The sequence below is a fragment of the Phacochoerus africanus genome, chromosome 13, assembly GCF_016906955.1.
Source record: "Phacochoerus africanus isolate WHEZ1 chromosome 13, ROS_Pafr_v1, whole genome shotgun sequence".
In the NCBI taxonomy this organism is placed as follows: domain Eukaryota; kingdom Metazoa; phylum Chordata; class Mammalia; order Artiodactyla; family Suidae; genus Phacochoerus; species Phacochoerus africanus.
The window spans coordinates 56861936-56876721 of NC_062556.1; the positions used below are offsets into that span (position 1 = coordinate 56861936).

A 14786-nucleotide genomic window follows, 5' to 3' on the forward strand; every position below is an offset into this window, starting at 1 on the left:
ACGCTCATTCCTGTAGGAGAGCCTCTGCAGTATAGTTGTTTTCCAATCTGTGGGTTACCTACCCAGTCTTATGGGATTGCTTTTATTGTGAAAGCACCCTTCCATCTTGATATAACTTCTTTTGTCTTTGAGTATAGGATATATATATATATATATATTTTTTTTGTAGCTTCCAGTCTTTTTTGTTGATGCTTGTTCAATAGTTAGTTGTAATTTTGGTTTTTCATAAGAGGAAGTGAGTTCAAGTCCTTCTACTCTGAAATATTGTCTCTGTCAAGACAGTCTTTTCAATAAGTGGTGCTGGGAAAACTGGACAGTGGTGCCCTGTGCCCTCTTTCCTGCCTGTGTGTATTTTTAAGTCAACAGGAACTAGTATTAAGTTAAAAAAAAGTCTTTATCTACCAAACATTTAAGGAAGAAATAACATCTATTGTACAAAATCTCCTTTGGAAAATACAAGAAGAGAGAATGGCCCTCAGCTCACTTATGAGGCCTCCATTACTCTAATGCCAAAACCATACAAAGGCTTTATGAAGTATTGCAAGAAATCTGTAAGCCAAACTTTACAACGGATAAACCTGGTTGATACCACCTTAACACGAGATCAAGTTTAATAGAAATAAGTCCTTGATGCCATGTTGATGTCACATATCCATTGTTATGATGCAATTGGAGAACACCTCTGATATTCTTCACCCAAATCCATAGTCTCAGTGTAATTATGAAAAAACCTTAGAAAAAAAAGTTTTTGTTTCTACAAAATTCTTGACCAATACTCCTCAAAAATGTGAAGATCAGTTAAAAAAATGGAAAGATGTAAAACCTATCAAGTTGAAAGGAGATATGATGACTAAATGAATCTTTTAACAAGCATTTGAAAATTTAATAAGTCTGTACATTACTAGTGTTGCACCATTGTTGTTGTTGTTTTTGTTGTTGTTTTTCTCGACAAGGCTCTACTTGTGCTGCACCATTGTTTATTTCCTAATTTCAATAATTGTGACATGATTATGTGTGGTATTAACACTAGGAGGAGCTTGGTGAGAGGTATATGGGAAACTATCTGGATTATCTTTGCAACTCTATAATCTGAATATGAAATTATTCAAAATAAAAATAAATATAAAAATGAGTTTATAGTCATACACATCAAAATTCAAAACTAACAATTATAAGACTTTTATATCACAAGGAGTGGTAATAAATTATTACTAGAATTAAAACCTGATAAATGGGAGCTCGTATCAATTCATTATCTCAGTAGCAGACCTGGAGATAAATTTAGGTATTCAGAAAGGTTATTGCACTTCATGCCTGCATTTAATAAAAAAGGGAGAAGAAGCCAGATTGCACAGAGGAACACTTCAGAAAACATGTTTTGATGTTTCAGATCCAATGAGGACCTAAAACCCATTAAATGAAAAATGGGAGAGAACAGGATAGGCAGGTAGATTTTGGAGAGTGATACACTGTAATATGAACAATTGTTTGCCACCATGATGAAAAGTTTTGAAAGATCTATTACCCTATAAAGAAGTCCTGCTTTGGACAAAAATGACCAGCTTTGTAACCTTACTATGTTCACTCATTGGCTGGAGACTGGGCAGGAAATGTGTGGTCTCAGCTCAAATGCTAGGACACAAATTAAACGTGCTACAATTGTAGACTCTCAGTTACCTGCTTTCTACACAGCTGAATGCAATTTCTTTTCTGAGGGAGATCTGGGCAGGGCAACTGAAGAATAGTCAGGGTAGAATTAAATGATGACAGCTTGGAGAAATAATCACAGAGCTTCCCATAATTATTCATGTGGAAATAATATAAATATACAAAAATCATTTTATTTCACTTTACTTTTAATAAATTTTAAAAATGTTTAATAATTTTAATATTTAATAATGTTAATTATTAAACATTTAATAATGTTTAATAATTTTCTTCCAAATGCCTATAAATGTTATTAATAAAATGCTTTAATAATAAATATATAATACAGTAGTATATAATTTTGTGAAATAGTAGAAATAAAATTTTACCTCATTGAAATAAGAAAAGGAAAAATGTTAAGTTGCTAACATTAAAAATAGTTGTATGTGATGATGGGGATTCTTTGGGATTTGTCATATACATTTAAATTAGTTATGTAACCATTTTCTATAGTATCCCAAATATACTATAGGCTGAAAATATTGTTTGCAAATACTTAACCTTACATGAAAAAGCTATGATAATTTGAAAATGTACAAAGTATCATTTTATTCTTCAAAATCCTTTCAGAGTTTACAGGAGCAAAAAAGATTGGCAAACAGCTTGGTAATTGGAGTGGAAGAAAATGCTGGTAATGAAACAATATGTACTGCCTTTGGAGAAATTAACTTAATCTATTCCATAAAAGCTTTGGTATCTTGTCACTATTGACATATATGTATATTTGATTAAAGTATACAATTCTCCCTAAATAAATAGAGAAATGTCATAAACTGAATTCTCTCACCATTACTAGTACACTCACATATTCCTCACATTGTAATTTGACATTATCTATCTGCCGTCCATCTATCTTCACCAAAAGACTGCATGTATTTCTTCCATCTGAGAAATATCTACTTCTAAATGTTAGACTGAATATTTTTTTCTAAACAAATTTGGACTAGTGTAAAGAGAATTGCTACCTGTGCTTTTATGGTTATATCCTATCATTTTCCTAAATTCTTTGTAAATTTAATTATATAATATGATTTAGTGGGAAAAATTAAATTAAAATGGGTACATTTAAAATATTCTAGATAACTTGGAGTAAAAATCAATGCCTAAATCATTTCAAAACAACATTAGAGCTAAAAGAGTATAAAAGTAAGTTGTAAGTGGTCAGATAAAATTTTTTCAGATGAACAAATATTTACTTCTACTGGAAGCTTCTAGAAATAATTTTGACTATCTGAATTTTCAAATTTTCCATACTCCAAAATTCTGTTTTTTAAACTCTCTTTAGTATATCAAAATAAATTAAAAATAATACATTTTCTTGAATCAATAGAGAACGAAATGCTATTTATCTTTTAAAACATGTATAACACAAAAATTAAAGATGGCAAGTTAGTTTAAAAACTGCTTGTGGCCAGCTAGGAACAATCAGGTGATTGACAAATCAAAAAAAAAAAATCATAACATTACTAAAGCTAGGTCAATTTACAAGGGAAAAAGGAAAATCATGATTTTATATTGAGGTCCAAACTACAGGCAAATTCAGTTGACATATGCTGGGGATTTTTCTCTATTGGATTTTAGAGTAAAAACTTAAGAATATTCTGGACACTAAAAATTAACATTAATTATTTATCTGTTAAATTGATGTGCTCTTTTAAACTTAAAAATAAAGACTTTCTTGAAGAACAGAAATAAGGTACTCTAAATGAATGCTCACAAATATAACAAGCTGTCAAGTTTCACACAGAGGCAAGTAAAGCTATAAATGATGATGATGAAGAGAAAGTAGGATTGCATGTCTGAGGCTAATAAAATATGACAAATCATAAGAAATCTTGGCAGCACATAGAAAAAGATAGAAGTTAAACAAAACTGCCTGATGAAAATAATGTTTATTTCTTTTTACTTGGTACCTTGACTATCCTGAAAACTTATTAAATATATCAAGTTTAGGACCTAAAACTCCAAATTCTGTCGATATTCTGTGTGACACAAATTTTGGACTATATTATTTTGAAAAAAGAATATAAAATTTAAATAAGATTGATTTACATAAAGGCAAATTGAATCAAACCAATTAGCTAAAATAAGGAATTCTGTTACTTGAAATAATCTGTGTATTTATATAGATAAGTATGCTGCTATTAGGAAAAAACTGAATATATTTGAATACATTAACATTTCTCTTTGGAAACTCCATCTAACACCCTTGCCAAAATAGGTTGTGAATTTATTTTGAAAGAACTCAAGGCTGAGATTTTACCTCTGATATGTTTATGTATTGTTTTCTTTTAAGGAAAACAATATGAAATATATTAAGTCACTTAAGGTAATTAAAGTGATATCATCTTCTTCATAAAGAAAAACATAATTTATTTTATTTCTAAATATCATTGACTACAGAAAAAGCCAAACTGCATTTTATCTTGTTATATTTTGATGTCTCTGATGTTATAAAATGATGTTAATATTTTTGTATTTTTAATCACTAGCCAAGAACTTGGCATATTGTCTTTCTGTTTTGCAAGTCAGTTAACACCAAGTTTATAATGGCAAACTCGTGTTTCACAGTGAACTGATATCTCATTTTGTGTCATTTTATATTTATAGGGTCTGAGTCTCGCCTAGGTCACTATTTCTCAAAAGAAGAGCTATTTGCTAAATAAAGGTTTACATCAAAAGCCAAGAATCTCCCTCCACAATATTCTGCCCAAGAAAATCTGAAGTTATATTATTCCAACCTGCTATAAATCCTTCAGTTGTATTAACTTAAATGATTCATATGCATCAAACAGAATAACTTACATTGCGACCAGTTAAAATTGAGAGTCTTTTCTTCCTCCAGAAAACACTGGATTATGGTAGCTATTTTGTATGGTTGAGAAAATGCACAAACTCTTTTAAATAAACTATAAATATTGCCTCCAACAAAATTCAAGATTACCTTAAAGCCACTGTCCAATAATAATGGATTGCATTGTAGTAAATTAGTGAGATTCAACTTCTGCCAGAACAAGAGAATTTTCTTATTATAAAGATCAATTTGATATTTGATACCATTTAATCTCTATTTCACAATTTCCTGTTCTGTAAATAAGGATACCGTTATCTCAATAGTAGTTATTATGAGAGTCAAGTGTACAGAACAGCATATGTCACCTGCTAAGGACTCTGTAAGTTAATTTTAATAATGATAAGTTGCATATCTGGGTTTTGGACCTAGAGATTTCCTAACCATTTGGACCATCTTAGCCTGGGATCTCTGGAACATAAAACTTGCTCTAAAGCCTATTTGTAGATACTTTGTTGGACATAATGATCCCATTTCAAGAACAGTTAGGAAAAATGTAAAATAAACAAGATGGTATATCATATGCTAGCCATAGCTTCTGTAAAAAACAAAGCCATTTGCTTAGGCATTCATTAATCTTCCATATAGAAACCCTGTGCCTCTAAACAATATGATGGTAAGAGGGAAGAAGGAAGAGAGAGAAATTTATTCCCTGGCTCTTTTTGACATTTTCTAATTTTAAAACAACAAAACTATTTATTTTAAATTTTTTCCCTAAGATATGATAATTGCCTTCTACTTCTGATTTAGGTCCACTGGCTTTTAGAGCATCCACTTGGGTAACTATATTGACCCCCTGAGTTGTGGCATGTTTTATGATCCTAAAACTCTTAAGTTCTTGGGTCTAGCTGAACTGGCTTACTGCGATCGCTAAGGCTCTGGCTAAGTTCTACTAAGTAGAGCAGAGAGGCTTCCTTCACCCCCAAATATTCAGCGAGAGCTACTGAGCATCAAAAATTAAATCATGCAGGCAACAGGGGATGATTTTTCTTGAGCAAGATGAGGAGACTAGGGGAGCCAAGTTAATCAGGAGAGAATTATAACTGGGATGTGGTCTATCGCTGGCAACACTCAGATCAATTAACATCGTATTACAGATTTTGGCTCTCTTCTAAGAATGATTTTATGACATGTTGCATGATAGAATAAGGGAAAATTTAATCCTTCAAGGAGGTGGCCAATCACAGTATATTAAAAAGTTAAAATGAGGAGTTCCTTTCCTGGCTCAGTGGTTAAGGAACCCAACTAGGATTCATGAGGATGCGGGTTCGATCCCTGGCCTTGCTCAATGGGTTAAGGATCCAGCGTTGCCATGAGCTGTGGTATAGGTTGCAGATGCAGCTCAGATCCTGTGTTGCTGTGGCTGTGGTATAGGCCGGTAGCTGCAGCTCAGATTCCACCCCTAGCCTGGGAACTTCCATATGTGGCAGGTGTGGCCCTAAAAAGCAAAAAAAGAAAAAAAAAAGTTGAAGTGAGATAGCAACTGAAACAAAGTACATCCATCTGCTGAAGGTAGTCCTTAAAAGTATAATTAATATTTGCCACTTCTCTACTCAACTCTGTACTTACAGTTTACTTAACACCCAGGTACCATTTGAGGTGATTTTGTTTGCTTGCCTGTGGACACTGAACCTTTGAAGCTATGTTGTTCAGAGACAAAAAAAAATCCATTATTTATTATTCATAATTAGAACTTAACACAAAGCACCAAGACACATCCCACTGAATCCCCTCAACTTCATATATACCTTCGCCCTGTCCATTATTTAGTAGATATTCTAGTTTTTTTGTGGAAATCAGAGTCAGTGTTCAGGAATCTGAAGTTCCAGTTTAGAATCACAGCTTCATTTCCACATCAGTCTTAACTTTTTCCATGGGCAGAAATACCCTGCATTTAGAGTCCCAAGACATCAAGAGGTATCAATTTCCAAGGTCTAAGATTTCTAGGATGGGAGGCACAGTGTTCAGAAGTGAGTCCCTGGGCATGATAGTAAAAGGAACCAAACTATCTTCCATCTCCTGATTTCTAGGCTTCCATTTATTGTGGCATTTGACATTCCACACTATGTATTGACTATGAATGACATACACTGCAATTTGTAGGACAGCATCTGAATCTTTCAAGTTACATATATTTTTAATGTAATGGACCATTATGCAGGCCACAGTTTCATAGGACTGCTCCTTTTGTTAATGTGATACATGGTAAGATCACTGACACACATAACTGAGATCTCACTATTCCTCATCTTTTATTTATTTATTTTTTTGTAAAATGAGTCTCTTGATCTTAATAAGACCGTCTGTAAATTCTCAGACTGTGTTGTTTAGGAAGGTTTTCTGAGCTTTTTCCTTGGGGAAATAGTGCTGTCCTTAGGGCTCAAGATTAGCACTGCTGATTGATTCGGCATTTAGTAGTAGCACCCTTAAATAGGCCTGGGTGAAAAGGGAGACTGTGTTAAGACAATACACTGCCATCACTCCTGCTATTACGGTTGATCTCTTCATTGGCCTATTGTACAAATATTTGGGATTTGGAGTAAAGGAGCAGGCTCACCTCGTTAGGTCAGTAATACTGTCAACCTGATAAAAGTCCCTACATAATCATCTCTGGCAGACATTAATATGATACTAAGCCGTTTTCTGTCTCTTTGGTCCATTCATTTCTCTTCCCAAGTCTCTTTCCCTCAGTGTTCCAGCATTATACTATCCAAGTCCCATGCTCTCCAGGACAAGCCATTATTTTCCTCACTAGGGAAATATCAATGGTACATCATGCATTAGGCCAAATCCCCTCCAATTTCCCTGAGAAAATGAAGTATGTTACTCACAGTCCTGCCCATTGAGAAGTTTTCTTTACCACAGTTTCTCAAAGCTTTTCCTGAGTGGAATGAAACACAACTGCTAACCATCCAGGCTACCAACATAATATGTGATGATCTATATGTGAACTATCTCCAGGTCTTTTCCTCCCCTCCTCAGTGCATCATAGGGAATATGCCATAAAACAATAGATGAGAGTTGACAGACAGGTCTTTGTACAAAAGAAATAAGTGACTTGGCAGTCTGAGCCTCTTTTTTCTACATTTGTTTAAAGCTAGTCTCAAATTACTACTTCCATGTTATAGTGCATTTTCACTATGCTTGCTTGATGTTATGAATCAGTGGATTCCATAACGTTCGGTGTCAAAATGAGAAACTAAGGTTAAATAGTCAGTAAATGCCCTATGATCAAATACACAATCTCTAGCAAGTCCCATTGATCCCCTAGGAGCTATTCCTAAAGACATTTATTGTTTTCTGCGAAAGAGGGAAAGGTCTTGCTGCAGTACCTTAGGAGCCTGAGAAGCTACTCTCCCAACGAACTTAATGCAAGTTCTGCACAGCTTGCATATCAACAACATACATCCACATTGCCTTGGTTCTCCTGGGTCCATGGTCCTAAAGTCAAAGAGCATGCTTTGTAGCCTGTTCTTACTGCAAATAATTCCTTTTCTCTTGGCCATATTCAGATAGCAGAATTCACTGATTAGTCACTAATTAAATAGCCATGATAACAGCCCTGTGAATGATATATACCTCCTACAAAATCCAAAGAGATACAACAAGTATCAATTTCTCAGTCTTAGGGGTCAGTTTATTGGAGTATAGGGAGCTTTACATTAGAGAGGATGTCTGAGATTATCCAAAACTCTGTACCCAGAGAAACTTCACTGATTTTCAATCAGTTTAAACATTGTCAAGATCACCTTGACACCATGGCAAGCATGTTGTTTATTAAAGAATTTATGTTTCTTGCCACTTCCTACTCATCAGATCACAAACAGAAAAATATAAGTAACACAGAATATCAGTATAATTAAGAACTCTACAGAATACATTATATCCTAGAGCAAAAGAACCAACAGAGCCCTGCAGCAGGACACCAAAGATGCATGATTGAATTTTCCCTGTAAAGATGATTTTTTTAATCCTTCTTGTTAGTGACACTGGGAGTAAAAAGCATTTGCAAAACTGAAAGCTGCCTACAAAATGTCAAAGGCTGTATTGATCTTCTCCCGATAAAATATACCACCTGGTGTTTTGGTCTATCCAGTGATTAATGTCATAGTACTCTTCTGTTTTCCTTAGAGGTTCAGATAGGTAATTACAAAGAACAGTGATGGATACAAGTCTCTCTGCATCTTTAAAATCCTTGATGTTGGTAGTTTCTCTTTAAACTTCCTACAACATAGTTTTACTTTGGATATACTGTCTTGACCAGAGGCTTGATAGTTGCAAGGGCTTCCTTCTAGGTCTTCCTAGCACAAAGGTCCAATGTAGGAACCAGTGTGAGTCTTCTTTATGCTAAGTATATTATCGTGAACAGATATCGAGGGCTGTAAAATAAACAGAATACCCAATGACATGTTAGATATTCTGTATGGTAAGCTTAATCGAAACCCATTTATTACTTGGTGTTCATATGTAAGTCAATCCAGAGGATTGTTTCAGCATTTCATATAATTTGGTTTCAGTGTCACCTCAGACATTATATCTGAAAACAATTTTTTAAAGTTCTAGAAATTTTCCTTTCTCTTGTGCTCAGTTGCATTGGCAAGTTACAAAACTCCATTTGGAAAAGAATGAGAGATATATATATAGTCCCACTGACAAATTGTTCCTCAAGAGGACTTTTCTTCACTTCAGTCAATGGAAAACGACTTAGGTTGGGGAAGCTTATGAAGCAGTGTTATTTACCACCATGGTGGCTTGGATCAGCCTTCTTCTCACCAGCTTTTCTGATCTTCCATCTTACCCCTTAGAATACTATTTTCTTTTTTTTTAAGTATTTTATTTTTATTTTTCCATTATAATTGATTTATGACATATATTTCTCACATTATCCTATTAAATGCCTTCAAACAAAGAGTACTGATGGCCACTTCTGCCTTGATAGCCATTATGGAACTATTCATTTACCTCAACAGTTCTGTGTTGCTATCTGGACTTCAACATTCCAGAACCCCATCACTCTCATTAACGTTAGGGATACCAGCTCTATACAGTATATCTTAGTGTTATCTGAAACTTACAGTAGACAGAAAGCATGTGCGTTCTCAAACATGTTGTATTATTGCACCACACTTTACTGTCCATTCCATATTGTCTTCATGAAGACAACTTGGCTCTCCCTGAAAACACAAATTAGCAGTGAGCACCTATTAAGGGATAGACTGTGTCCCTCCAAAATTCATATATTAAAGTCTAATACCTCATAATGTGACTATAATCAGAAATACTCTCTTTAAAGAGATAAGTGAGTTAAATTAAGTGATTGAGATGGGCCCTAAATCACTATCTCCTTATAAAAAGAAGAAATTAGGACAGTTATAAAGGGAAGACCAAGTGGAAACCCAAAGAGAAGATGGTCATGTGCAAACCAAGGAAAGAGGCCTCAGAACACCTTGATCTAGGAAATCTGACAACACCTTGATCTAGGAAATCTGGCTTCCAAAATGTGAGAAAGTAAACTTCAGTTGCTTAAGCCACCAAAGTTGTGCTATTTCGTTGTGACCCTTAATTAATACAGTGGCCATATTTTAGTTAGAAATCTAAGAGACCTATGTACATTGAACCTATATACATTTGAGTACCAATATCTCTTCATTAAATTCCAGAATCATATACCCAAATGAAAACTAGAAATTTACATTTAGAAGTCAATGCTTTTAAAAATTTAGCATATGAAAATTGAGCTCCTTATATATATAGTTCATGAAAACGATGTCATGTGGTCTCCCATTCTAAATTGTTGACAAATCGACACTTCTAATGAGGCAAAAATCTCTCTGTCAAACTTGGCTATGCTTTGATGGAAGTAAAGTGAATAAGTGGGGGTAAAATAGAAAATGAAGTCACTGAAATAAGACATAGCACAGAACCATATTTATTATGCAGTTTGTAGGTCACTGTAATAACTACAGCTTGAATGAAAATAGTAAGACTGTAGATAATTACAAGTGTAAGAGTGATATGATCTGCCTTAAATTTTGGAGGATTATACTAGCTAGTCCATTAAAAAGAAATGGAAGGGGAGCAACCTAGAAGAAGAGATGCACTAAGAGGATTATTGCAAAATCGCAGAATAAAAACAACAGTGTGTTGGTACGGGATGATAGTTTAAGGTGATGAGTGATATTTGGATACTTTCAGATATTTCTACCTAAGTCCTACATCAATTATTATATGTTTATCTAAAATAAGACAAATGACATTAAATAACTTGGTTATATTTGTTTCCTTAAATCTATTCCAGAAATCATTATCAATTTAAACATAATTAATATTGAGGGATAAGTTATTTGTCCTGTATATGTTTATACCCCTGGAATAAAAAAGCTAGAATGATATAAATGATACCATCTAATTTCTTTAATATATTATATATAATGGGAATTCCACAGTTTACATATCCGGTGCATTTTTCCTGTTTTCTTTTTAAACACTATTTTTAATTATATTTTAATCCTTATGAACAGTATCTAATATGAGTTCATTTATGAAAAATGTATGTCTGTGTACATGGATGTCAAAGATGTCTATATACATAATAGTTATTTTTCAGGTTCTCCATAGAAAAATGTTTTTAAAGTTATGAATGTCATTACATAAAAGTTGTTTAGAGTTTCTGGTAATTAAATAGTTATTGTCTCTAATGGGTGAATTTACTGTATGATAGAAAGATGTTTAAATACTTGGATTATAATCAGAGAGCAAATGAAATCCCTGCTTCCTTTGAGAACATACTGGAATGCAGAAGCTGATTTACCTCATTTTTTTCATCACATTTGGAATATCCATGTTAATTCAATAGCTTTAGAACTATTGTATGTATAATATATATATATAAATTAAAATCTATATTAAATATGCTTTTGGAAAACTGTCAATTTGCCATTTGCCCCTGCCTACTAGTAGTTGTAGCATACACCTTCCAGATGAAAGATTTTCATTTAAATAGTCCAGTAGGAAATCTTGTACAAACTTTCCGGATCTGCTAAAGAAAGCCCTTTGATAGTAGAGGTGATTTAAATTAGTGCTAATTTAGAGCTCTTTTGAGAATATTTGCCTGTCAGCTCAGTGCTTAACATGGAGCTAATTAGAGCTATTTTGCCCACAAAAGATGATTGTTAAGTTCAGCAACAATACACACTGAATGATTAAAGTGCCTCAGAAACAGAAATAGAAATGCAATTTTCATTAGACGGTATTTTCTTTTCTGCTTTTGACCTCATAGATTAGATTTTTGAAAGAATAATACCTCTTATTCAAGATACTGGGTAGGAAAAAATGACTGGGTTGACCTCTAGAACTAGAATAAGTAATTGTGTATTTCTTTGGTAAAGATGATATATTTTATAAAGCATATTCATTTAAACAAAACCATACGTATTCATATTTTACTGTTAATTTATTGTTGGATTTTAAGGGGATGGAATGATAAGGCTTTTGGTCTCTTTACCACCTTTGATTTTTAACTACGGTGACATTCACATAACATACAATAAACCATTTTAAAGTGGACAGTTCAGCGGCATGTAGCACACTCACAGTATTATACAATAACCATGTCTCTCTAGTTTTAAAACGTTTTCATTACCCCATAATAATATCTAGGGCTCATTAAGTAATCTCCATTGTGACTTTATATATCCTAAACTGATGCAGGCTTCTCTTTTGCATCTTATTTGCAAGAAATGGAGAATATCCATTTGTCAAGATAAACTCCATTTTTTTTTCTTTTTTCTTTTGGTCCAAAATATAGTGCGTAGATATTCCTGGAGCTAAGGAAGAGGCTTACCTTTGACAATGGTGAATCCATAAATTTCTCATCTGTCTTTGTTGCTTTCTCTGTGCAGGTGTTCTGTCATACTCAGAGATTTTGGCCCCCTAATTACGCATCCTTGAGGTTTTTGGAATTTTCGTACCACTAAAGTTAATTTTGATTAAAGAAAATTTCATGTTATGCTAGTTCTACTTAAAGGAACTGGGTTGAAGTAAAGAAACATATCCAAAAGAAGGGTAAGAACCACCTTCCTTATTTCCATCTTTCTTCCAGTTCCAAGTTTAGGAAAGGAAAACTGAAGTTTAAAAGTGCAAAAGGAAGAAAGAAAGCTGCATGGCAAGTGGGAATCTATTTTAAATGGAAAAACTGACAGTTTCAATCTGCTGTGTATTCAAGGAAGGCTATGTGTAAATGAACTAATACATAACAGCTAAATCCAGGTTTGTCACCCCCACCCCATCAAATAGTTCTTGGAACTATTTGGATTTAACTGCTATATATTATTTCATTTACAAATGGTCTTCCTGGAATACACAGAAGACTGAAGCTGTCTGTCAGTATTTCCATTTAGAATGGAGGCCCACTTGCCATGCAGCTTCTTTCTTCCTTTTGCACTTTTTTTTTTTTTTTTTAACTTCAGTTTCCCTTTCTCAAGCTTAGCCCTGGAATGATGGCTGTCTATTGGACTTTTTCCTACTATAGAAATCCTATTATTAGAACAAAAATTTTAATCCAATCTTTAAAAAAGTAGTCTTCTGTTTCCTAGATTGCACTATATAAGAAAAAAACAAAAAACCCGGAAGACTAGTTTGGTTATGTTTTATTTGGTATTGACCTGATCTTGAAATCTGGAATATTTTGTTTTGTTTTGTTTTTGTGGTTTTATAATTAGTGTTCAGAAAAATAATCCACACATACTTAGATATATGTCTTCATATCCTATTTAATTTTATACTTATGTTCTAACTATTCTTTACTCCTTTCATTGGGGACTCCTTTATTTTGTCATTAGTTGTCTGGATACATACATTTTGCATTTTTGTTAGAGTTACTTCTTTCATTTGATGTTTTATGTCATTATTAATTGGTATCTTCATATTTTTAATTTCTACCTTTATAATATTTCAACTCCTTTTATGCATTGTATATTAAAATAAAGTCAATTAAAATAAATTATTTATACCCACATTGACATATGCATTGGAAATCTTGATCAGAAAGCCATAATTCAATATTCAATAAATTTAAAAAATATTCTTATTTGAGGTGTAAATCTAACCAAATAATGGCCATGGCTACATGACTACTACTCTGTTGACTAGTACTGCTCTGTTGATGTTGAAAATCTTCAATTATATTACTACGTTCTATTGTTTTCCAACTTTACTGTGGAATATTTCATGAAAAGGATCATTACTTCTGATGCATTTTATAAATGTTTGATACACTTATATTTTATCAGTACCAGGAACATGAGAAATGTCATCCACATCAGTCTATTTTATGTTATACATATATATATAATGTACATACATATGCACATATGTATTACATGTATGTAATATACATATATAATCAAGATTGTCCAGCATAAAGGAAAATAGTCTATGTTAATTCTTTGATAAAGAATGATCACAGCAATCGATTGTTTTGTGATATACATTTTACTGATTTTCTTCATTAGGTATAATGTTAACCATAGGACAAAATAAGAATACCTATGATATATTTTCACATGGTTAGATTTGAGATAACAGTTTGATTCCTAATACTCTATCAATTAAAGCAATACAGTAACTAATGCTTTATGAAACTTTGTTATAATCTAGAACATAGCTATATGCTGTAACATTTTAGTTCAGATATTATTAAGCATATGTAACATAACACTAACTCACATCTTTTCAGTGTAATACTTTGGAGATACTTTTTAAAAAGAAGCATTCTTCATCAAGTAATTATTTTCGTTGTATTTTTATTTTATTCTATGGTATTTTATTATATTTTATGATCTAATTAAATTAAAATAAATTGGGCAACTAATGGGAAAAATGAATTTTTATATCAGATAGGGCATGGGATTTTTCCCATTAAAATAAATATCTTTTTAAAAGAGGAAGCATTATTGAATAGATATATTAAACTTCATATGCACTCATTTATTCATTGGTACAGATCATCCACTATACTTTTTTTTTTTTCTTTTTAGGACCACACCCATGGCATATGGAGATTCCCAGGCTAAGAGTCCAATCAGAGCCACAGCTGCCAGCCACAGCAACACAGAATCCAAGCTGCGTCTGTGACCTACACCACAGCTCAATGCAACGCCGGATCCCTAACCCACTGAGCAAAGCCAAGGATCAAACCTGCAACCTCATGGTTACTAGTCGGATTCAT

At 33.1% G+C, this 14786-nt stretch overlaps 1 long non-coding RNA gene across 1 annotated transcript in view; it reads left to right on the plus strand.

Annotated features, from left to right (window-relative positions):
* Nucleotides 1-14786, plus strand: part of LOC125113144 (uncharacterized) — a 204249-nt gene that overhangs the window by 16244 nt on the left and 173219 nt on the right. The window lies entirely within an intron of this gene.